Source organism: Pinus tabuliformis, chromosome 9, assembly GCF_031772625.1.
Source record: "Pinus tabuliformis cultivar Carrire ecotype Pingquan chromosome 9, CPIR1, whole genome shotgun sequence".
Lineage (NCBI taxonomy): Eukaryota > Viridiplantae > Streptophyta > Pinopsida > Pinales > Pinaceae > Pinus > Pinus tabuliformis.
Window position 1 is genome coordinate 1,212,521,952 of NC_142307.1, and position 25,113 is coordinate 1,212,547,064.

Here is a 25,113-nt window from a genome sequence, read left to right on the forward strand (position 1 = left end):
AGCAGCTCCAAATCATCATTTGTTTTCCAGCAGCAGCAGCAGCAGCACAGCAGTAGCATCCACGCAGAGAGGCCATTCTTGTCATTCTTAGAGTATTTCTTCACTTACCTTGTGCAAGTCGAGGTGCCATCTGTCTAATCACCTCTTGTACTTACTTTATTGCTCCGTATAATAAAATGGCTTATCATTTCTTGTGCATTTGCTTATATTTCCGGTTTACATTATTATATGCTGTTCCACTGTTATTTTATCACTTCTGGGTTATTATATCATTTGCACATATTTGGTTGGAGTTTTGCTGGGGTTTAAGGGATATTCCGGGTTAGGGATATTACAGTGGTATCAGAGCATAGATCTGGCTCAGCCTGTTGAGCTAGCAATCTATGACACCGAGGGAAAAACCCTACATTTGTTACAGAGGTAGGAGGTACAGAGACACTGAGCGTAGGTTGGAGAATACCTACGGAGAGGGAGACTATGTTCCGGTGGTGGACGCAGAACAAGAGGAGCCTGTGGTGGACGCAGGATAGAGGGAGCCTGTGGTGGATGCAGAGCAGGAGGATCCGATGGTAGATGATGACGGGAAGAGATTTGCGGATATGCTCAAATCAGTGCAGGATCTATCGAGGCGGATTGAGGTGATGGGGCAGAGATTCACGGAAGTAGAGGCCAGACAGTGTGAGAGCCCACAGGTTTTTCAGATTGGTGAGGGATTAGGTGCATCCCATCATTTGCTAGAGCAGCGTGATACTACGCAGCAGGTGGCCTCGCATGCCCCTACACGCTCTACCATGCCGACTTTCTTAGGAGCAGATACGGGGGTCAGAGCCCAGCAGGAAGCAGAGCCTGGACATATGGGCGATTATTTTGCAGAGTACGAGGCCTATGGGCAGGAGTTCAGGGAAGCCCTCTCATTCAGAGATTTTGTTCAGCTCCAACGGGATAGTAGACCCTGCGACCATCACAGAGGGTACCGGCATTACCATGATGGTGACACCCACCGTGCAGCGAGTAGATTCCACTTGCCCATGTTTGATGGTTCATCATATAGTTCGGCAAAGTCTTGGGTGGAGAAGCTGGACATTTATTTACAACTTAATCAGATGTCGGAGACAGAGGCCATCAAGGTGGCAACATTGCATTTGGATGGTGAGGACCAGGATTGGTGGTTTCATGGGATGGTTACACTGGGGCACTCCACAGTGACGACATATGCCGAGTTTACCAGGAGACTGATGGAGCGATTTGATCGGAGGGATCCAGAGCAACATTTTGTTGAGCTGACGAGGCTCAAATAGACAGGCAACCCAGAGACCTACATTGCAGATTTCTTGAGGGTCTCTGTGATGGTGCCAAACCTATCCACAACACAGAGGGTCTATATGTATGTTGAGGGGTTAGCAGAGCCACTTCGGGGTTTAGTCCGATCCACTAAACCGGCCACACTCAAGGACGCTATCAGCAGGACCCGGGACTTACAGGATGTCTTATCCAGGACCCGAACACCTTACCCCCAGAGACAAACTTTTCAGTCTAAGGGGAAGGATGTGAGGATTCCTCCTCCAAAGGGGAATCTAGGACGAATACAGCTTGATGACGATGCCAGGAGGGAGCTGAAGAAAAAGCGATTGTGCTTCACATGTTGGGAGTCGTGGGCACCAGGACATAGATGTGCTGCCGGCAAAGCACATTTTATTGAGGTCTTCTCCTAGAGCAGTGGAGAAGAGGATGACAAGGATGATGTGGAGGCAGGAGATAGCCATGCCATACAGGGACCTTTGCCACCTCCACCGCCAGCAGCAGGTGGTGCATCTTTTGCACCTACCGGAGGGGCCCTTGCAGCATTGCGGGGAGTTCCCAAGTATCTGACGCTACGCGTACGGGGAACAGTACATGGCCAGCGAGTATCAGTTTTGGTGGACAGTGGGGCGACCCACAACTTCATCGATGCCCAGATGGTTGAGCGAAGAGGTATATAGATAGAGAGCTTCGATGGGTTTTTAGTCTTGGTCCTAGGAGATTAGACCATGACATGTGCTCGTTATGTTCCAGAGCTTTCAGTGACGATGGGCACCTACACGTTGACTGACCACTTTTTCGTGGTAGATATTCTGGACACCAACATGATATTGGGTGTTCAGTGTCTTATCACTCTAGGGAAGGTCACGACAGATTGGAAGACCCTAGAGATGGAGTGGGATGATGAGAAGACAGGGAGGCATGAGAAGATACGGGGACAGCACACATATCCGCCTCAGACTGTTTCGGCTCATCGGATGGAGGCAGTCTTCCGGAAGGGAGACATAGAGTGGGCAGTGGAACTGCGTGCATCAGAGGCAGGGACTACAGGGCAGACAGTACATCCAGAGATACAGTCCATCCTTGATCGGTATGCCATAGTGTTTGGGGAGATTCCACCAGGACAACCACCGGATCGAGAGTTTGAGCACACCATCGAGCTTGAGCAGGGCATACAGTCTGTGATCACCACCCCCTATGGGCACCCCAAGGCCTATCGAGATGAGATTGAGCGGGCTATCCAGGAGTTGCTGGCTCTTGGGCATATCCGACCGAGCACGAGTCCTTTTGCTTCTTCTGTGGTGTTGGTGAAGAAGAAGGATAGTACATTGAGGATGTGAATTGACTACAGGGCCTTGAACAAGAAGACCCTGAAGAACAGGTACCCCATACCCAGGATCGATGAGTTGACTGACGAGTTGAGAGGGGCACGTTTCTTCTCAAAGATTGATTTGAGATCTGGGTACCATCAGATTCGCGTGAGGGAGAAGGACATTTCCAAGATTGCCTTCAGGTGTCACTATGGGCACTTCGAGTTCTTGGTGATGCCTTTTGGGCTAACCAACGCCCCAGCTACATTTCAGTCCTATATTAATCACACCTTCCGTAGTCACTTGAGGAAGTTTGTGTTGGTATTCTTTGATGACATTCTCATTTACAGCAGGACTTGGGAGGAGCATCTCCAGCACATTGAGACGGTATTGCGTATCTTACAGGAGTAGCAGTTCTATGCCAAACTCTCCAAGTGCGAGTTTGGGTTGACGGAGATGTTGTATCTGGGACACATCATAGGGGTGGACGGAGTGAGGGTCCACAAGGAGAAGATTAGGGCCATCAGAGAATGGTCGGAGCTGAGAAATGTGACGGAACTTCGAGGATTCATTGGCATTTGTACTTACTACTGGAAGTTCGTCAAAGATTTCTCACAGCTTGCTGCACCCCTGACAGATTTGACGAGGAAGGGAGCCTTCAGTTGGTCAGATACAGCACAGCGAGCCTTTGACAGGCTCAAGGAGGTTATGAGCAGCTGCCCAATGCTTGCGTTACCAGATTTTATGCAACCATTTATTTTGGAGTGTGATGCGTCGGGAGAGGGGATCGACGCAATATTGATGCAGGGAGGTCACCCTGTAGCCTTTGAGAGCCGGAAACTCCTTCCGCACGAGAGGTTGTATTCTATATACGACAAGGAGATGCTGGCCATCATGCATGCATTGGCTAAGTACCGGCAGTAATTGGTGGGTAACAGGTTCAGGGTGAGGATTGATCACAACAGCCTCAAGTTATTTTTGGAGCAGAAGCAGCTACAGGAGAGGCAGCAGAAGTGGATCAGCAAGATCCAAGCATATGACTTTGACATTGAGTATGTCAAGGGTAAGAACAACGTGGTAGCAGATGCCCTTTCACGTAGATCAGCCATGTTGTCTCTTATGAGCTTGGGTACATACTGGAGGGCTCGAATCTTAGTAGAGTACTCCAAGGATAGGTTTGCATGTGAGTTTCTGGATGGGCAGGTGGCAGATGATAGGTACAGGGTAGTCGATGAGATCATCTATTACAAGGACCGGATCTTCTTGACTGAGGGGTCTCAGCTCAAGAAGAAGATACTCCAGGCATTGCATGATTCACGATTGGCAGGACATTAGGGGTTTACCAAAACCTACAGGGCCATTAGGGAGAGGTTCTCATGGAAGGGCCTCAAGGAGGACGTACTCCAGCACATCCGGGAATGCGATGTTTGCCAGAGGAACAAGGGAGAGATGAGCCATCCCGCGGGATTATTGCAGCCTCTTCCTGTTCTGGAGGGGAAATGGGAGAGTATTTCGATGGACTTCATCACAGGGTTGCCCACGGTACAGGGCAAGGATTGCATCTTTGTCGTCGTTGATCGATTGAAGAAGTACGCACATTTTTTTGCCATATCCGCACACTATACAACAGCACAGGTGGCCGAGCTGTTCTTTAGAGAGATTTTTAGGCTACATGGTCTTCCCAAGACCATCATCAGTGATAGGGACAACCGTTTCATGGGCGGATTTTGGTAGGAGCTTTTCCGGTTGGTGGGGACGGAGTTGACACCAAGTACTAGTTATCACCCACAGACGGATGGGCAGACAGAGATAGTTAACAAGTGGCTAGAGGGCTACTTGCGTAACTATGTTAGTGGGCAGCAACGAGCATGGTTGAGGTGGCTACATCTAGGGGAGTACTGCTACAATACTTCACATCACATGTCCATTGGTATGTCACCATTCTATGCCTTATATGGGTATCATCCTTTATCTTTTGCTGACGTGATGTTTGGTGATAGCAAGGCTCCCAGAGCCAAGATTTGGATCCAAGAGAGTCAGGATATTCTCCGAGCTCTCAAGGATAACATGGCTACAGCACAGAACCAGTAGAAGCTGTATGCCGACAGGGGTCGGGTGGAGAGACAGTTCGAGGTAGGGGACATGGTCTACCTACGATTACAGCCATACCGACAGTCGTCACTAAAGCAAAAGGGGGCTGAGAAGCTCAAGCCCTGCTTTTATGCGTCGTATAGGGTGATACACAGGGTTGGACAGGTTGCATATGAGCTAGAGCTACCCCAAGGCAGTAAGATTCATAACGTTTTTCATGTATCATGCCTGAAAAAGGCATTGGGGCAGCAGGTGACAGTGACAGATGAGCTACCACCCATGGATGACGAGGGGCATTTGGTATTGCAGTCGGAGGCTATCATTGGTACCAGGGAGAGGCAGCTGCGGAGCAGGACGGTCCGAGAATTCTTGGTGAGGTGGAAGAATTTGACAGATGAGGATGCCACTTGGGAGAGTGAGAGGATCTTGCAGCATCCATCACTTCAGTTGCTTGAGGACAAGCAACATTTTGTCGGGGGAGACTCTAATATTCCTAATTAGCTATGGCTAATTGGAATATTCGATTTTGTTCAATTTTTGCCTTCTATAGTTATTTGTAAATAAAAAGTGAGGAAGGGGGACATAACTCACTTTAGAATAAAAAGTCACTTCCTAGGTAGCACAACGTTGTGACTTAAAGGGGGGCCAAGGGGGCCAAAGGGGGACGCAGAAATGGAGCCCACACAAACACATGGAGAGACTATGCAGGAGGGAAGAACACGTGGCAAGAGGAAAAGCACGCAGGAGGAGGTGAGCCTAGGGATTGTGAGAGACAGAGGCTATAAAATAGAGAGGAGCCCCCTCATTTTGGATCATTCAGTTATGTGTATTTTGAGCTAGTCGTTTCGGCTTCTGAGCACCCTGGCTGTTTAGCTAGTCTGCAGCACTGTTTAGTGCATTGAGTGTCTTTGTTCGGAGATCTCACCCTTAGCCTCGGGGGACTTCGAGTGCCTGCTCGGGCAAGGTATTTCTTTGGCATTTTAGTAGTAGTTTTATCAGCATTCTAGCAGCAGTTTTAGCAGCGTTTTGGAGGACTGCGCAGCACTGGGAGAGGGACGCAGTTCCTTTTGGTTGTAGTGCTAGATTGGGGTTTTGCAGGTGGATTTATGCTGGGAGATTGAGCAAGGGTCTAGCTCTTGTCTCATTGGAGGATTTTGGCAGGGTTTTAGGCAGTGTTTTAGGCAGAGTCTAGAGGGGTTTCCTTCAGTGGCAGCGCAGGGCATTGGGGAACGACGCAGAACCCCAAGATGGTGTTTTTTCACGGGTCGGCCAGTCCAGGGAAGCTTTTTGGGTTTTTCCGGGTTTCTTGAGTAGAGCCCGAATCCAGAGTTTTAGCTTTTTCCGAGGAGGGGAGCAGCCCCAAATCATCATTTGTTTTCCACGAGCAGCAGCAGCACAGCAACAACATCCACGCAAAGAGGCCATTCTTTTCATTCTGAGCGTATTTCTTCACAGGTGCCATCTGTCTAATCACCTCTTGTACTCACTTTATTGCTCCGTATAATAAAATGGCTTAGCATTTCTTGCTGCGTTTCTTGTGTATCTGCTTATATTTCCGGTTTACATTATTATATGCTATTCTACTGTTATTTTATCACTTCTGGGTTATTATATCATTTGCACATATTTGGTTGGAGTTTTTCTGGGGTTTAAGGGATATTCCGGGTTAGGGATATTACAGCCTGTGAACACTTCAGGGTGGTAGGTTAGTCTAGGATGTTGGGGCATCCATTCAGTTGACTACTGAAGAAACCAGCGTGTTGGGGCGTCCTTCCAGTGGGAGCTGGAGAAGAATGCATTTCTAGAATTTTAGGAGGTTGTTGCTTTCATCTCAGTTGGGGCTGAAGATTAAAGAATTTATTAGAAAAACGTATGGTGGTTTTTGACTCGGAGGGGGTTTTCCACCTAAAATTCTTGTGCCTACTGTGTTCTTTTATTTACTGTTATTACCGCATAGACATTAATAATAATTGAAGATTAACTAATGCTCTGAAAATATTTAAAAATGCTAATTGCTAAGGAATATTGATTCACTCCCCCTCTCTGTATTTCCAACAGACAATAACCCTGATATGCATCCATGTTTAATGGATGAACGCGATGAGAAATAGATTGTCCCCATGAGTGGAGAAGATCGAGGAGGAGACATTCAAGGTAATGATCTACCATTGACGATCCAGCAGGGAAGGCACATAAAGGTGCATGAGTTAGATAAGGAGGATGATAGGCATTGTGTGCATGATGAGCCATCTTTGGAGAGCCAGTTGAAGGCTCAAGTTGGAGACGTGATGGAGGTGGCTGAGCATCCATCTTTGGGTCCACCCATCAACGAGGTGCAAATAGGTGCAAAGGCAGTCAACAGGGCTGTAATACTTTCAAATAGACGTTGCCAGGAGAAAATTGAACATTTCAAGGCAAATCTTATGACATTGAAGCAAAAGATCCAGACAATTTGAGCCACCACCTTGCAGCAAAACAATCACATTAAGGAGCTTAGAATGAAATGTATCGAGTCAGCTGAAATGCTGATTAACATTGAGGGATGACTGAGGTTCTTAGCGAGGCAACAAGAGGAATATACCTTTGAGATACAAAGTAACCCTCTCTAGGAGTATATAGACAGGGTTTGTAACACTGTTTGCCCACCTTTGTCCTTTTGAGAGAAATGGGCAAGGTTTTTCGGGTGGGTTTTATTGGTTGATCGGGTGGAGTGGTGTGAGTTGATCATAGAGCAGCATGGGCATAATGGACTTCTTCCATGTACATGAGTTCATACATTTGATCCTTCCCACAGGATGGATTAGTGGGAGGTTATGAGTTGATACTCTATTGATGGGATGTTTCTTAGAAGGATATTCTTAACTGGGACCATAGCACAACATGAGCTCTTAGGCATGGTCAATGATGGAGGACCAAGGTGGTATCACAACCCATAGGTCCCAGGGCCTAGGTGGCATTGGGATCCAGGGAGATCTATTGATGGTAGTGTTGACCACTGGAGTGGCACCTGAAGATTTTTTGAAGACTCCATGCCCAATGGTGTATCGGAAGCTTCAATGTACCATCAAAGTTCATCATGTCATCAGAGTTTTTCACCTCTACTTCTTCTCATCTTTCTCTGTTGTACTCAAATTCCAGAAGACCTATGGGGACAATGTAAAAGTGATACTAGTATGAGGAGTCGAGTCATGTAACGGGCCTAGGTAACTTGGGCCCTTGTCATCAAGTGAGTTTACTCTTGGAGGTTTTATTTTTCACTTGATTAATTATCATATCTTTACGATGACATAATAATTAATTGAGTTTTTTCCTCCAAGTATAACTGCAAAGCCGGAGTATGGCTTGACGGTGAGGCCTTGGGTGAGTCCTAGTTTCTAGGGTCATTGTATATTACCATACTAGATCACACAAAAAATTTCATGGAATTTGGTTAGGTTTGGGGGGAGTTTTTTAATTTTTAAAATTTCCTGTAGGGTGGAAATTGGAATAAATTTTGTATATGAAATGAAATAACTGATGTCTAGAGAAGTTTTATGGGGTATGTGTGCTCAAAATTACACCTCACCCTCAACTTTCTACTATGACACACTTTGAGGGGTAAAAGATAAGTTCTAGACCTTCAAAACCCACTTTTTCTAAGTTTTGTGGAAAATGTAGCAATAAATTAGCCTAACAATTAAATAAATGGAGAAAATAAATAGCTCCATGTGACAAAATGACGTGGAAATTATTTCAAGTCAAAGGAATGAGTCAAAGGACAAGTGGAGGATGATTTGGCACTCTGCATCATAAATACATGGCCCACTCAAGGAAATCGAATTTCTGACATTAAATGAGGAAGTTTCTTACTTGGAAATTCGAATTTGAGAAGTTAGTGCACATTTGGGATGATTTGGGAGAATATTTGGTGGAGATTTTTGTGGGAATTTGTCTTCACATGGGATCCCATCCATCTACACTTGCCATTTCATCATGGAATTCGATTTTGCTTGAGGGATTCTGGATGCCATTTGGGAAATTCGAATTTGCATGAAGGAGAATTGAGATTGTCACCCATTTGCTTTGGGATTGTCACCATTTGCTTTGGGATTGGTTCCCAAACTTTTATATAATAGAGCCATGGGCTCTCACTAGGTATCATTTGTTTACTAGCTATTGTGCTTGCGGAAGCACTGCAACTTTGTACACTTTTAAGGAATTGCAACAAAAAGACTTTGGGGGTCTATTCATGGGTGTTCTTCTTTTGGAGAATGGTGCATTGTGAGCTATTGATATAATCACTTTTATTTATGCTTTGAATTATTTCATTTTCCATATACTCTTGTAGACTTGCTAGTGCAAAGATATCTTGCATTAACATTTGATTTGGAAGTAGGCTTGAGATGTTGGAAGTTCTAGTTTATTTCAAATAAATTTCTAGAAGTTTCAGTTCATTGTTTACTTATTTAAATTTATATGGACTAATGTGTGATTGGAGTATTGTAGAAGAATTATTTTTGTTGGATCAAGCGTGAGGGGAAGTCTTTGGGAGACCAACCCACTCTTGAAGCATCTTCAAAGGAACTCTCATTTGTTATTTGGATTTTCATAGTTCATTTTATGAAGAAGTGTTCTTGTAGGGATTCGTTTGGGCATAGCTTGTATGCAAGAAAACATTTCATATTTTAAATCTTTTCAAATAGTGCTTTATTGATTTTATATTAGCTACTTGAGAGCATTTTCTAAACTAAAAGCAAGTGATGGGGTTTATTCCCATCACTTGATTTGGTTTCTTGTACATTATTTGTATGATATTTATTTGTTTTACATGTTCTCTCTACACTAATTGTATCTTTGTTTTGGAGCCGATAGTTGAAGTGTTGATAACAAGAGACTTGAGGAAAACTCTATGTTTTTGTAGGACCTCTCAAGCCTTCAAAGTTCATTTTCTAGGAGGTCGTGGGCATTTGAGGAGGACTGTCATTTAGTTTGGCCATGGGCCTTTGGGCACTTGTAATTTTCAGATTTCAAGAGTTGTTCATTGACCATTGTGGTTGTCATTTCTTGGAAGGAGATCTTGGCTCCTATAGGTTCCTATTTTATAATTTTCCCTTCTATCTTTTGGACAATCCACTAAGGGGCCTTATATTCATTGTAAAAAAACTAATAAAAGATCTATTTTTCTTGTAGGAGCTTGGGTTTTACCCATGGCATCCCTTCTCTTAATTTAGGGAGAGAAATATGTGAGTGGATTAACTTTTGTATTCTCTTGGTTTCCATTTTGATTGCATGCTTAAAATTTACAGAACCTCACTTATCACATTTTTATTTTGTTTATATAATTTTGCTACAATTCAACTTGAGGCTTTGCATTCTTTATTTTATATATTGCTTTGAGCTACAAGCACTTTACTTTGAGCAATCTACTTTTCACATACAAACATTTCAATTTCCAGCAAACTTTAATTTTGTTTACTAATTCATTTCCATTTAGTTTGACAAATTTGTTTCATGTTATTTGAATGCATGCTTCATTTCTATGCGACATTGTTATTTTGAATATTGGAGCATTCTATTTCATTGTCTACTTGAAATAAGTTTATCTACAGGCAACTTGCATCATTTCTAGTTTACTTAGAAGCTAATCTCCATTTGAAAGTTATTTTGAATATTGGAGCATTCTATTTCATTGTCTACTTGAAACAAATTTATCTACAAGCAACTTACTTGCATCATTTCTAATTTACTTACAAGCTAATCTCCATTTGAAAGTTATATTTGCAATATGTTGTTAAGCACCATTTCCTTATTTTGAAGCACTGCAAATTTAGTATTTCTTTGGGAGAGCTTACTTGCAACTCATTTAGGCATTTTAGATTAGCTTGCATTTCTAATTTACCTCCAAGCATAAGCTTGGTTGATAAACATTATATGGAAAGTACTTTCTTGGAAAATTCTTCCAACTGGTACAAAGTAAGGTAAAGAGTGTGTGACCATGCAGTTATGGAGGTGGCTTGTCCTCTTGTAGGAATGAAGGAACATGCTGGCTCGTAAGACTGAAAGGAAGGGTATCATTAATGACACCACCGTGTCCTCAACTCCTCTTTTTTACAATCACCCCAATTTTTACCCTTTGGCAAGAGTTCAAAAGGAAGATCTCTCACTTAGATTAGACATCTAGCTTAAAATTAACCAAGATAATTGCATCTAACCCTAGTTAAGTGCATTTCATATTAACACATTTTACTTTTCAAGCTATTTTACTTGCAAATTATTTACTTGTCATGATGAAAATGTTCTGAATTGAATATCTCATTTGGACAAGTATCATATTGTTTATTTTGCGAACTGAAGCGTTAGCTTGTCTTGTGATTTTATTTGCCTCCTTACATGCTCTAGTATTGTGAATGATTATATTTTGAAAGCATTTCTTTGGAAACAATTTTAAATCTTGCTAACATCTTCTTGATTGACAAGGTTACTTGTGTTTCACTTTGAAACATTTCATTTTAGAGCAAGAGTTATTTATTTTAAACCAATATTGAAGGCACTGGTCTTATTTGATTTATGTGTTGATGGTTACTTAAGTATATTTCATTTCATATTGCTCATCATATTTTCTCATAATCTCAAGTAATTCAAATTAATCTTGACATCTCCTAGAAAGCTTACATCACCTTTTTAACTTATCTTTTCATTTAGGGACCACCCCCCTTAGCTTTCCTAGGAGAGAGCTTAAATCGAGAGAGACTTGGGAATAGGTGATAACCCCATCTCTTAAATTTGCCAGCAACCACACCTTGTGGGTTAAGGGCTTTTTTCAATAACTTAGGTGTGTGTGACAGGCGGCAACAACAAGCAAGATTGGTTGGATGTTTTTTTGGGATCCAGGTATCGAGGGATCTGTTTATACTTTGGTGGCACAGAGGCATGATTTAGCACAGTGGTTCATATGCGATCTTGGTATTAGTGTGCATATGCCTTTGTTGTGGACAGATACAAATTTCTTGAGGGCAAGCAATCTTGGGGTAGGGTGATGTGAAAATTCTATCACTGTAGTAACTGATTTATTTTTCCTACCTATTCCACCATAAGTTATTCATGAAATCACTTCAATAAACATTAAAATAAATACTGCTGCAGATATCACACCATAATATAGAAACAAACATATGCACAAGAGTCAACACATTGACACAGATATTTTGGACTAATGTCCTCGGAAAAACCCAATGTGGGAAAACTGGTGCAGCAAGGGAGGATTATATTATTCAGCAATTTTCTAGTACAACAGGGTGCCAAACTGGCTTACCCACAGATAGACAAATTCGTTAGCACTTCTTTTGAACCCAACGTCATCCTCGCTGACCTCTACGTGCCTGGAACCCTCTATGTCAACCTATTGAGACTCTGTGCAGCCTCTCTGGCCTTCTGCGTCACTCCTGTAGCTTTTGCGTGGATGACGCAGGCCCTGCTGGCTCTGCATAGTCTCTGTTGCCTCTGCGTGGCTCTCTCTGGCCCTGCGTCTGACTTTTCTGCCTCTGCAGTGATCTCTCGTCTCTCTGTTCCATACTTGCTGCCTCCTGACTGCTCACCAGACCACTGGTTCAATTTCTCAGCTAACCCCGCTCCAGAAATTGAACTGACTGGTCTCCCTTAGTGTGTTCTCCAAGTGACCCTCGAGCCTCCTCTTATACTTTTCTTGTTGACAAATCAACGACTGAGATTAAGTCCCTAATCGATGGCTAAGATTAGATCTGGCTTGATCCATGACTTTTGGACCATCCTAACACAGTTTCATATTAATTCAAATTAATATTTTATTTTCCTTAAGTTTAGACTTAGGGATTACTTTAAAAATATTAATTATTTTAATATCTCCCAAACTGTTTAGAATCTGCCCAAACCCCTATGGGTATTGGAGATCTCATTTGCCTTAGCCTCTCCACCAAGTTTCATGGCTAGAGCACATTTGATGATATCCCAAATCAACACTCCCTCTTAGTGAGGACTGTGCTTTGGCAACACTACTCACTGAGCATCACCTTGATCATCCGGCGTCGATTCCTATGTTGATGCTAAGCCTCCTGCCTAACATCCTCTGCACTTTTGTATCCTGCACTGCTGCCCATGGCTCTTCCACTGCTACTGCCACTGCTGCATCTGTACGACAACTCCCTCTACATCTGTGTTGCTGCTGGTCCCTTCTCCCAACACTGCATCTGCACTGCAACTCCCTCTTCATTCGTGCTGCTAACACACTCATTTCTACTTCTAAAAGGGGTTCTTTACCATCCCCATCTTTTCCCTGAAGTAATCAAATTTTGACTTTCCAAGGGCCTTGGTGAGAATATCTACCACCTGTTCTCCTGAAGGAGTGTAGCTCAACTGTACAGCTCCTCGTTGGACACACTCTCTGACAAAGTGACACCAGATATCAATATGCTTCGACTTATGATGAAACACTGGATTCTCAGAGAATTTGATACAACTCTGGTTATCGCACATGATCCTAGTCGCTTCCATATTTCTTTTGAATAGGTTCACTAGCAGTTTTCCAAGCCATATGGCCTCACACGAAGCTGTGCTTGCTGCCATATATTCTGCCTCAGATGAGCTCAGAGCCACAAACCTCTGTTTCCTACTGCACCAGGAGGTCATTCCTGATCCAATGTTGAAACAGTACCCAGAGGTACTTTTCCGATTCACTAAACTTCCTACCCAATCTGCATTTGTAAATCCTCTCAACCTGATATCCTTCCCCTTGGTGTATAAGAGCCCATAATCATCTGTTCCCTGTAAATACCTAAGAACGTGTTTGGCTGCTGCCTAGTGTGCCCTCTTTGGTTCCACCATGAACTGACTGAGGGTGTTGACAGCGTAGCAAATATTTGGCCTGGTATTGACCAGATACATCAGGGACCCTATGAGCTACCAGTATAGGGTGGGATCGACATCCTTGTCTTCTGATGCATCAATCTTCTTCCAGTTGGTGATCATTGGCGTAGCCATAGGTCTACAGTCTCCCATCCCGAATCTTTTCAGGATTTTTGTAGCATACCTCCCTTGCCCAAGGAAGATTTCTCCTTTCTGCTGCCAAACTTCCAACCTAGGAAGTAGTGCATTCGTCCCAGATCCTTCATATCGAACTCTGTGGCTAGATTCATCTTGCAGAACTCAATGAGTCTGGATGATCCTGTCAGAAAGAGATCATCCACACATAATACTAAGATAAGCGGCTTGTTCTCTACGACCAGATAGCAAATATTCGGATCCGTGTCACTCTTGACAAACCCCATCTTCTGCAAGTAGTCATCTATTCGACCATACCATGCTCTCGGTGCCTGCTTCAGCCCATACAAGGCTTTCTTTAGTCCGTGTTAGTGTCGGTCTTGAAGCCCTCCATCAGTGATCAAAGCTCTTTGCATTTGCATAGGTAGGTGTCTCATCAGTGTTAAGTTTTGCATCCCGTTAGGCATGCCATAACCCTGATGGAGGAGCTGGTTTATTTATACCCCTCTTGGTTTTGCTGGATCAGGTCATATCAGTCATTAAGCTCTTTCAAGCTTGTCTTGTTTTGTCTTGAGGTCAAAGGTCCTAGGTCTAGGGTTTTGGTCATTTATCTCTGCAAGGTCATGTCTTTGAAAGTCCTTGAGCGCCCAGCAAGCCAGAGGGAGGATTGTAAACATGTTTCTTTGATATTTTCATCATGTACAGTTCATTTTTAACCTTGGATTTAAAAACTCTGTTTTTAAAGCCAAGGTCATGTTAAATTTTTGTAAAAAGAATGAAATTCCAAAAAGTCTTCAAAAGGGCAGCAGTAACCCTGGTCCCCTTGTCAAAGTCCCTCAGATGATCTACCTGCAAAAAGAATCAAGTCAAAGCACTCAATGAGTCAAATTCAGGATAAAGGAAACCAAAAATCAATGTTATAAAGGGTCAAAAGAAAAAACATTAGAAAGTGGGTTTGTAAATGAAATTTTTTCAAATGAGACTTATAAAAGCCCAAATTCCCTCCTTTCACTCTCATTGTGCATTCTAACGCTTGCAAGAGAGATAGAGAGAGTGATTGAGAGAAAGGAGCGAAAGAGGAGCAATTTCGGGCAGCAGAGAGGGGCGCGACCCGTCGAACCAGGTGCGCGACCCGTTGGGTGGTGCGCGACCCGTTGAGAGCTCTTCCGCAGTTCAGAAAAGCAATGTGCGCGACCCGTTGGAAGGGGCGCGACCCGTTGGGCGGTCTGCACGACCCGTTGAACTGTTCTGCTGCAAACTTCAAACAAAATTACCCAATCTTTCTCCAAGCCACAAATTTGTTCGAGGTAGGTGGTCTAATCTTTAAAAAGCTTGTTGGTTATGAATGGTGGATGTCTTGAAAATGTTTGAATGATCAAATCATGCAAGTGAAAAGACATTATATGGCTGCAATGTTAATGAGCAAACTGTGCTAGCGTTTATGTTGTTTCAAGTTATTTTTCCCTTTGGTTTGTTTCCCTCCTTTCCCTTTCACTCACCCTTATAAGTTCATCTCCTTTCCCATATTATTTTACAAATGAAATGCAAATCTTTCCCCATCCCTAATGACTAAAAATGTAAACCCTACCCCTTTCCCAAAGCATACAAAACCCTAATTTCCCTCTACCATATACATGTGTAAACAAAGGAAAAAGTCATGTGAAAACAAAAGAAAATGTTGATGAATATATCAGCAGGTTTTGTGTATGGTTTCCCTATTTCCCCTATTAATACATGTATGCATATTCCCATGTTCACTTTCATACATGTTTTTTCCCATATGTAATGATCTTTGCAAATGATTTCCCAATTACAAATATGTGTTCCTATATGCATAATGATTTGCAAAATTTCCCTTAAAAATTCCCTGTAATATTTATATATTCCCATTCCTTGTTAAAAGATCCCTCCCCTAACATTTCCTTCATGTCTTTTTCCCCTTGAAACAGCTTAGAGTTCAACACTTTTTGCAGGCAGAGACAACAGTTCAGTTTGTCCACTTTGCTCCTAAACCATGTCAGAAACTGAAACTTATGAGCAAAGTGATGACCATTCATCATCTACAGAGGCTGAGGTATAGAGGAGGCCTCGTAAGGGTGGTAAGGGTGGACATCATAAGCGAGAGGAGCCCACCTCTTTGGCAGAATTACAGGACTGTCCTATGGCAGTCACTTGTTTTCGGTACATGTCTTGTTATGAGTTCTGTGAGAGGATTTCTCGGATTCAGCACCATAGAGAGTTGGCCCGCTTGTTTGTTTTACACCTCCATGATGGACATGTCACTCTGGCAGGGGTGAACTTTACATTGACACCCGAGGTGATCTCACAGGCTACAGGGATACCAAATGTGGGTGAGGTGTGGCCTAAGCGCAGGTTGCTAGATTTTGTTCACTTTGAGCCCTATGTCCGGCCACCATTCGTGAGACATTTGGCGGGTGTTTTTCCATTCAGATTTCTCCGGAGCGAGTATGCTCCCATCATGAGGCTTATTATGCATTATTTTACCTGTGAGGGCAGATTTTCACAGGTGTACTCATATCACATTCGCCTTTTGATGCATTTCACCCGAGTGAGGATGATGAACATCCCGGTCTTCTTCTTTCATAACATTCAGAGGATGGTGCCCATGTTGCAGAAGAAGACCTCGGCCCAGCAGTACCGGAGCTTATGTCATTATGGTTTGATTCAACTCATAGTCTCACATCAGTTGACTCAGCAGGGTATCTCATGGGAGGAGTTCATCTCCCGTGAGTTTTTCACAGCACCACCCCAGCCACATCCCGAGGTCATTCATGAGGAGGGTGGACCGTCTCAGCAGCCTGATATTCCGGTCACTAGACATGTTGTTTCTTCACCTCAGCTCACATATCAGAAAGGCCCGAGGGCCTTATTTGCAGCAGCTAGGCGAGTACTATCTCCACAGTAGGTGGAAGGGGTCTCGCCTTCATCTTCAGCTCAACGAGTGTTATCTCCACATCAGGTGGAAGGGGCCTCGCTTTCTTCACCAGCACAGGTACTACAGAGGGGCAAAGAGCCCATGATTCATGAGGGTCCGGTGATTGATCTTGAGGCCAGTTCTCCTAGCCAAGACGCGAAGGAGATCATTCAGCATCTCAGGGATGAAAATGATGTTTTGCAGAGGAGACTTGAGGGTGCCCAATGGACTATCACTTACCTGGAGCAGCGGAACAAACAATTGGAGGAGGAGAAAGCACTTGATGAGCTATGGAGGATTCGTAGCGACCGAGTCTTGAACCGTAGAAGACCCGGTGATCCATTGCCTGCTGACCGAGAGTCTATGCTCATTCAGGAGAATGCCCGCTTGGAGAGGCTGTTGGTTAAGGCCAACCAAGAGAAAAAGCTGTTGAGAAACATGAAGAATCACTATTGGGCAAGGATGCATGTATGCAAGGCCAAAATGAAAATGTTCCAAAGGAGGTTGTCCGAGGCTCTTAGGCGGAGGAAGAAGACCAATCCACTCCGTATCTTGGCTGAGGCATCCCTCAAAGATCATGGCACTCACTAGCTCAGCCACAGCACAAATCCCAAAAATTTTGAGAATTTTGGGTAATTTTGGCATTTTTTGGAAATTTACAGGTTTTGGCTCCTCAACGGGTCTCACCCCCGGTGAGACCCTTTGTCATGGCAGCTCCTTTTTGCAAAAACTCAGCATTTCTAGATTTGTTATGCAAAGTTACATATGCCCATGGATGGACTTGAGTTTTTATGGAGTTTTGGGCCTCCAGAAGGTCAAAATACATGAAAAATTTGACTTTCTGCCACTTTTTTGAACTGCAGAAAGCTGTCTTGGGAGAATTGGTTTTTGACAGGGCAAATGAACTCCAAATTCAAAAATTCCAGTTGGGTTGGAAAGTAGACTCACAGACCTTTCCAACGAGCTATCCTGCACCCAATTCTGACACCTGCAAGTGCCCCAAACAGAGCTCCAAAGGGGCGCGACCCGTTGAGCAGGGGGGCGCGACCCGTTGAGCAGATTTTGCCAGATTGCATTGTACAGCCCAGAAAACGCAGATTTGACTCAGTTTGACTTTTTGGGGTTGAAGATGATTATCTTTGATGTAATTTTGGTAACTCTAAGACACTTTTACTCTTGTTTAACACTTCTAGAAGATTCATTCATGTAAAGGGTAAAAAATTGATTGTATGAACTGGTTTCCAAGTTTATAGAGGCAAGTTGTTTTGACTGCCTATTTTCTAGTGTCTAGTTTAGAAGTTGTTGAAACAGCTCCTAGGATAGTGAGCTCGACCCATGGAGGCAGGGAAAGAGGTTAGATCATCTATATTATGTACTTTCTTGCTCATTTTCATGGTTGGACTCTTGAGGGAGAAGCTATCATTGTATTATTTCACTGTATCTCTGCAATTTTTGGCTAAGGAAGACCAGGGTTTTGTAGTCCTTTTTGGGATTCTTGTGGACTCATGTGTTGATGGTGTGTTTCTCAATGTTCTTGTAAGTGTGTTTATGTGATCATCTCCTTTCTTTCCTTCTGCATATTAAACAAATGAAGTGTTAAAGTAAGAATTCATGCTTGCCATGCTCTGCTTTTAAATTTGTTTAATTTCTATGTTTTCTACTGTTTAAGGAGAATTCAAAGTTATTGTTTGCTCTCCTTAGCTCCTCACTTGTCATTCCGGACCATCCACCTTAATCAAAAGCATCAATACTGTCTCCTACCTCGCCCCAAAGAACTCCCTGCAGAAACTGTGTCCAATCCTCGCACCCAAAATTGCAATTCCTCAATTTGCCACCAAAAAACCCAAAAAACACCCAATCAACCTTTTTAATCAGTTTACTAGCCTAATATCAGTGTTACCTTGTTGGTCATCTCATCCCATTGAAGATCTGCCGAGATTGACCGGAGAGAGCCTTCTCCTGCCCCGTAGGGCTAGCTACGAGGCTAAATGGTTTGATGTAGCCTTGAGGTTTACCTTTCTCAGCCTGAGGTGAAATTTCAAGCGCTAACAGTCCGCATACATGAGACTTCTTCTCATGAGTTTCAAAGCCCTCTGGTTGTTCAATGTATACCTCTTCTTCTATTACCCCTTTCAGAAATGCCATCTTGACATCCATTTGATGGATCTCCCATCCCATCTGGGCTATAAGAGATATCACGGTCCTAATAGATGTATACCTAGCTACCGGGGTGAAGGTTTCCTCATAGTCAATCCTTTCCTTTTGAGCACACCCCTTAGCCACAAACCTGGCCTTGTATTTTTCAACACTGCCATCCGCAACATATTTGATCTTGTAGATCCATCTCGAACCTACCACAGATCCGTCTTGAGGTCTTGACACCACCTCCTAGACATCTTTCACCATTGTGGAGTTATACTACTCTACCATCGCATCTAGCCAGACCTGATGCTGAGCTGCCTCCTTGAAGCTGGCAGGCTCTCCATCTTGAGCTACCAACGCCCGATATATGTCTGGCTGTTTTTTCTCCCTCTTACTATTCCTTGGCTCACCGATGAAGTTCTCTGCATCACGCAGAATCTGACGAAATTCCCTGCTAGTTCTTTCTCTGCCAGCAGGTGCTTCTGTTCGCTCCTCCTCCTCATCCTGAGAATCTTCCTGACCTAAGGAAGAAATCTTCACTTCTGTTGGTTGAAGAAGCATGACCAATAGATCCTCTTTCGGCTGCTCCTCGGAAGGCATTTCACGAGATCTTTTAAAAGCTCTGTCCTCCATGAACTTTACATCTCGTTGTACTACTACCTTCCTGCTCCCTGGAAGATAGACTTTGTATGCCTTAGCGTTCTCGCTATATCCCAACATATAGCCCTTTTCCGCAGTCTGATCCAACTTCTTCCTCTTTTCTTCGGGCATGCGACAATATACCAAACTCCCAAATATCCTAAAATGATTGACTTCAGGTGTCTTCCCAGTAAAGACATTCTCTGGAGTAATCTTGCCCAATCCCTGATGAGGAGTCCTGTTCTGAACATAGACAGTTGTGTTGCATGCTTCTGCCCACAGGAATTTTGGCATATCCTGATCGTACAACATGGCCCTAGCTGCTTCTACAATAGTCCTGTTCTTTCTTTTTGCTACCCCATTCTGCTCCAGATTGTAGGGAGTTGTCCACTCTCTTCTGATGCCCTCCTTAGCGCAATAATCAGTGAAGTCCTTATCGACATACTCTCCACCATTATCAAAACTTTTATTTTCTTCCTAATTAGACTCTCCACTAGAGCCTTGAACTCCTTGAATCGACAGAAAACCTCATCCTTGGTTTTCAGAAAATAAATCCAAGTTTTCCTTGAGTGGTCATCAATGAAGGTAAGGAAATACTCGGCACCACTGAGAGCTTTGACGGACGTAGGTTCACAGATATCTGAGTGTATCAATCCTAGTACACTCTTGGCCTTGTGTTTGCTCCTAGGAAATGCCGCCTTGGCATACTTTCCTAGAGCGCATCCCCTGTATACATCATCTCATTCCGTTCTCAGATCTGGAACTCTTGTTACAGTGATCCTGAGAATTCTCAGAGCTCCATGGTGCAAGTGACCCATCCTTCTGTGCCATAGTTTGTTCAAGTCCTTGCCCCCATGACTGCCTATTAGTGCCATTGGTGATTCTAGTTGTAATCTATACAACTGATTACTTTTGATCCCGATCTGCACTTTCTTTTTCCAGCTCGGGTGTTTGACATATAACTTTTCCTTGATGAAGTAGATGTCATAGCCCTTGCCTTGTAGTTGTGACACGGAAAGTAAGTTCATCCCCAATCCTGGTACATGCAGCACATTTGTTGCACAAAACCGCTCTCCCGATTCTGTCTGAAAAACTATGGTACCCTTCCCTACTAGAGTACACTTTGCCTTGTTCCCCATGGTGATCTGAAAGTTCATCTTCTCTTCTCGATATTTTGAGAAACACTCCCTGATTCCCGTCATATGCCATGAGGTTCCACTGTCTATATACCATACTTCTAATGATGCAACACAAGTCATGCACGCCACTTCTTCTTCTAGCCTGGAAGCCAATACAGAGAAATCAAAATCTCTTTCTCTTGTGCAATCTTCTGAAAATCTGCGTGAGTCCCCTGAGGTGGATGCCTTTGCATCATGGTCTCGACCCATAACTGATTTTCCCTTTTTGTCTCTGATTACTTCCTCTGATACCATGTGAAAATTTTATCACAACAGTAACTGATTTATTTTTCCTACTTATTCCACCATAAGTTATTCATTAAATCACTTCAATAAACATTAAAATAAACACTGCTGCAGATATCACACCGTAATATAGAAACAAACATATGCACAAGAATCAACACATTGACACAGATATTTTGGACTAATGTCCTTGGAAAAACCCAATGTGGGAAAACCGGTGCAGCAAGGGAGGATTTTATTATTCATCAATTTTCTATACAACAGGGTGCCAAATTGGCTTACCCACAGATAGACAAATCCTTCAGCACTTCTTCTGAACCCAGTGTCAGCCCTACTGACCTCTGCGTGGCCTAAAACCCTCTGCGTTAGCCTGTTGAGACTCTGCGCAGCCTCTCTGGCCTTCTACGTCACTCCTGCAACCTCTGTGTGGATGATGTAGGCCCTGCTGGCTCTGCACAGTCTCTGTTGCCTCTGCGTGGCTCCCTCTGGCCTTGCGTCTGCCTTTTCTGCCTCTGCACTGAACTCCCGTCTCTTTGTTCCGTACTCGTTGCCTCTTGACTGCTCACCAGACCACTGGTTCAATTTCTTAGCTAACCTCGTTTCAGAAATTGAACTGACTGGTCTCCCTTAGTGTGTTCTCCAAGTGACCCTCAAGCCTCCTCGTATACTTTTCTTGTTGACAAATCAACGACCGAGATTACGTCCTTAATCAAGGACTAAGATTAGATCTGGCTTGATCCATGATTTTTGGACCATTCTAACACAGTTTCATATTAATTCACATTAATATTTTATTTTCCCTAAGTTTAGACTTAGGGATTACACAAAAATTATTAATTATTTTAATATCTCCCAAACTGCTTAGAATTTTCCGCCTTAGCCTCTCCACCAAGTTTCGTGGCTAGGGCACATCCGATGCTACCCCAAATCAACAAATGACTTGTAATGTCCCCATTGTCAATTTCCTCATAGAACAACCAAGATGGATTTTGAGGGTATATGGTGGCCACGTCACAAGGAGTGGGATTACATCGTCAGAGGTCCTGGGGGCGTTTTAAGGAGTTTTTATGGGGTTTGACGACATTTGCTTGGCATATTCCATCATCAGGAGCAGTTCCACAACTTGTTTTTGGTTCCAATACTTTCTGATAATTCTTGTAAAATAGGGTCATTATTGAGCATAACTTAATTAATTATGCTTATGGTGGCATTTCGGAAGGAATATTTAATGGACAACCTTAGTGTGATAGCTCTTTGGAACTGGAGCGAGAAGATCTACAGGATGGGATGTTAAGAAGTGACTTCTCGTGGCTAGAGAAAGTCTAGTGGGCAATTTACCATTTTCCTAGATTAAAGTGACTTTAATTAGTCACTTAATGAAAAGGGAAAAGGTTAATCAAGGGGAAAGGCCAAAGTGACATAAGTAAAATATAAATAAATTAAGTCACTTAAGATGAAGTCAAGGAGGAGCTTCTAGAATAATAATAAAATAAAATACTTCTAGAAGATTGGAGATTTATTTATCGAGCCTTTAAAAGGAGGAGTGGATTATTTGGGTCGTCTTACATTTGTGTATTTGTTTTTCTTGAGGATTGGAGAATCGAGTTCTTTGCTTCAGTAGCACCGGGACAGAAACCCTTAGGTGATTTGGTGAGAGTGGACGAAAACCCATCTCATCCCTTGGTGAATTCATTTAGAATTCACAGGAGTGCTTATTGGTTGCAGTGCTATTTTGGGAGGCCAGATCCAGTGTTGTAGCAGTGGATATATCTTGAGGCCAGATTTAGTGGATGATCCCATCTCAGTTATCCTCGAGATTTGTAAATCGGTTTTTGTAGTAATATAAATAAAGATGAGATATCCTTTATGTGTTGACTATCTATTCTTCAACTATAGATTATATTTCCTTTGTTGCCATTAATTTTATGGTTTAATCTGTGAAATTTGTTTATCAAATTTACGAACATATTTTTCTTAAGTAAAAATCCCGAGAAAATCATTAAAATGAATAATCGGGATATTGCACATGAGTTACCCCAACCTTTGTTTTTCCACCCCTCTTTATTTGCCTTTTGCCTTTTCTTGAATTTTCTTTTGTATTACTGCTCGAGGCTTCAGGAATTGAGAGAATGCTGTGAATGATGTAAAGCAGTTATTACCCCCTTAACGTGGGGCAGTTCATCATCCACCAGGGGTTGAGACGTGCATGGGTTCCTTTATGATGTGAGGAGCACTCATGGGCCCTAGGAACCTGGGTGATGGCCATAATGATAAGGGGTAGACCTCATGCTTGGATTTTTCCCACGTGCTATAGTAAATGTCTCGACCATCTTTTGCATTTTATAATATTCTTTTTCTTTTGTTTCTTGCTTTGTGGCCATGATATGCTTTTAAATTTTCTTTTAGCTGCAAGCTTGCATCAACCTCCAGGGCAACATTTCTAGGCCCGACCCATATATGTGGACAACGGGGCGGGGGGTGTGCCAATGCCCTAGGGACCCAGAGAAGGAAAATGATGAAATAGGGCTTGTAATGTGCAAAGGGGAGTGAAAAATGTGGAACGGGAAAATGGGACCATGCTACCAAAACCAGGGTTTCCCTGGTAGTGCCCATCCTAAATCCATAGGCCAATAAGGGAGATCCCATGGGACTGTGTTTGAGGATTAACCCCCCTTTTAAGGTGAGAGAACAAAACCACGGTCAAAGCCCTTCCTTCTTCCAAGTTACCCAATAATCCATGCCCAAAATGCCCAATGAAAAACAAACATAAGCACCCGATTGCACAATGAAAAACATACCTTTTGGGTTGGATTGCCCACCTTCTAACATATGCTCTTGACAGGTGGGCGAGGAAACATATAACTGATGCAGGGAGTGGAGATAAAGCGACACATCACATAGGCAATGAGTGGCTCTCGGGGGCTACTTGTTGTCGACTGAAGAAAATGACAAGGAAATAAGTTCTCCTAGGAGTCCCCACTTTTGGTGAGTAACATCTAGTGATGACACACTCCTTTCTTCGTAAATTCTCCTAAAATTTTGGCCCCCTTCCTCTTGGATGGCTAGACTAGGGCATTAAGCGAAATCCTCTAGAGAGTGAATTGGTGGATTCTGTGAGCACAAGACTCTTCCTTAAGGTCTTGTCTAGAGGACCTCCAAGTTTGGTAGGTTTCTCACGGTTCTCCATCCATAAAATCTTGTGCCCTAGGTGTGCCCTAGAAGGGAAAAATCTAGCTTGTATCTCCTTGGTTTGGGGACTTCTTTGAGGGTTGTATGAGCATAGTATTCGTTGGAATAAATCATAAGAAGCCCTTTCTCCTCCTTGCCTTGACCTTGAGAGTGCCTTTGTCCATGACAATTCACAAAACCCTAGGTCTTGTGCAAGTCTTTTGTAGGTCTCTTAAATGGAGCGAAGAGCCTCTTAGAAGTGTCAAAGCATCACAAAGAGCTTCCTTGAGAGGTCCTACCTCATCACCTAGAGTCTTGATCTTAGGAATACCTATTATCATCACATATCTCAAACCCTAAGTCTTGATCTCCTCATCCTAAAGCTTTTCTTGGAGAGCATTTTAGCTTCTTTGAAGCATGGAGTCATTATTGTGTCTCTCCTTGAATGAGCTTTGTGGAATCACGTCATACCTAATAATTAACCTATTTATCCCAAGTGATTTCCTTCCAACTGGGATTCTTCCCATCGGTGAAAGTCCATAAAGAGTAGGGGACATTGACTATGGTGACTGTGGGTCATTGTCCCATTGTTGTCACTTAGTCTAGTAGTTGTCCCATAAGTTTCCCTTCTTAGGGCCCTGCGAGATTGTGTGGTAACACTGCCCTCTAACTCTGCCTCCTTCTTGGCTGTGGCCTCTTGCTGCCCTCTTCCACACAAGAATAATCTTTCTTGCTCTTTGTTTTGGTGTAGAAAATCAAATGTCACAACATCTATATATACTAGTTGAATGTGGATAAAATTACTGAAGGCATGCACCCTTTCATCAGCTGGGCTGACTTAATGCTCCAAAAATCAAATTTTTTAATTTAATCTTTCATAATTCTTCTAGGCTGACTTAGGCATGTGGGAATACCTCCTGATGCTACACAAAAAATCAACAAATAGTACAACAATCATTACTACATTGTTTAGCTACCATTTAATATATAGTATTTGATGTTATTTAATGTATAGTACAGTGTTAAATTAGTTTACAGTGTGCACAAAGCCTGTTACAAATGATAGATATGTAACTGTCCTTAATTTGTATAATGTTTGATTTCTTTAACTCTC

The 25,113-nt window shown here is 43.0% G+C and overlaps 1 protein-coding gene across 1 annotated transcript in view; it reads left to right on the forward strand.

Moving 5' to 3' along the window:
- Nucleotides 1-25,113, forward strand: part of GSTT1 (glutathione S-transferase THETA 1) — a 319,954-nt gene that overhangs the window by 187,401 nt on the left and 107,440 nt on the right. The gene's annotated exons all lie outside the window — the stretch shown is intronic.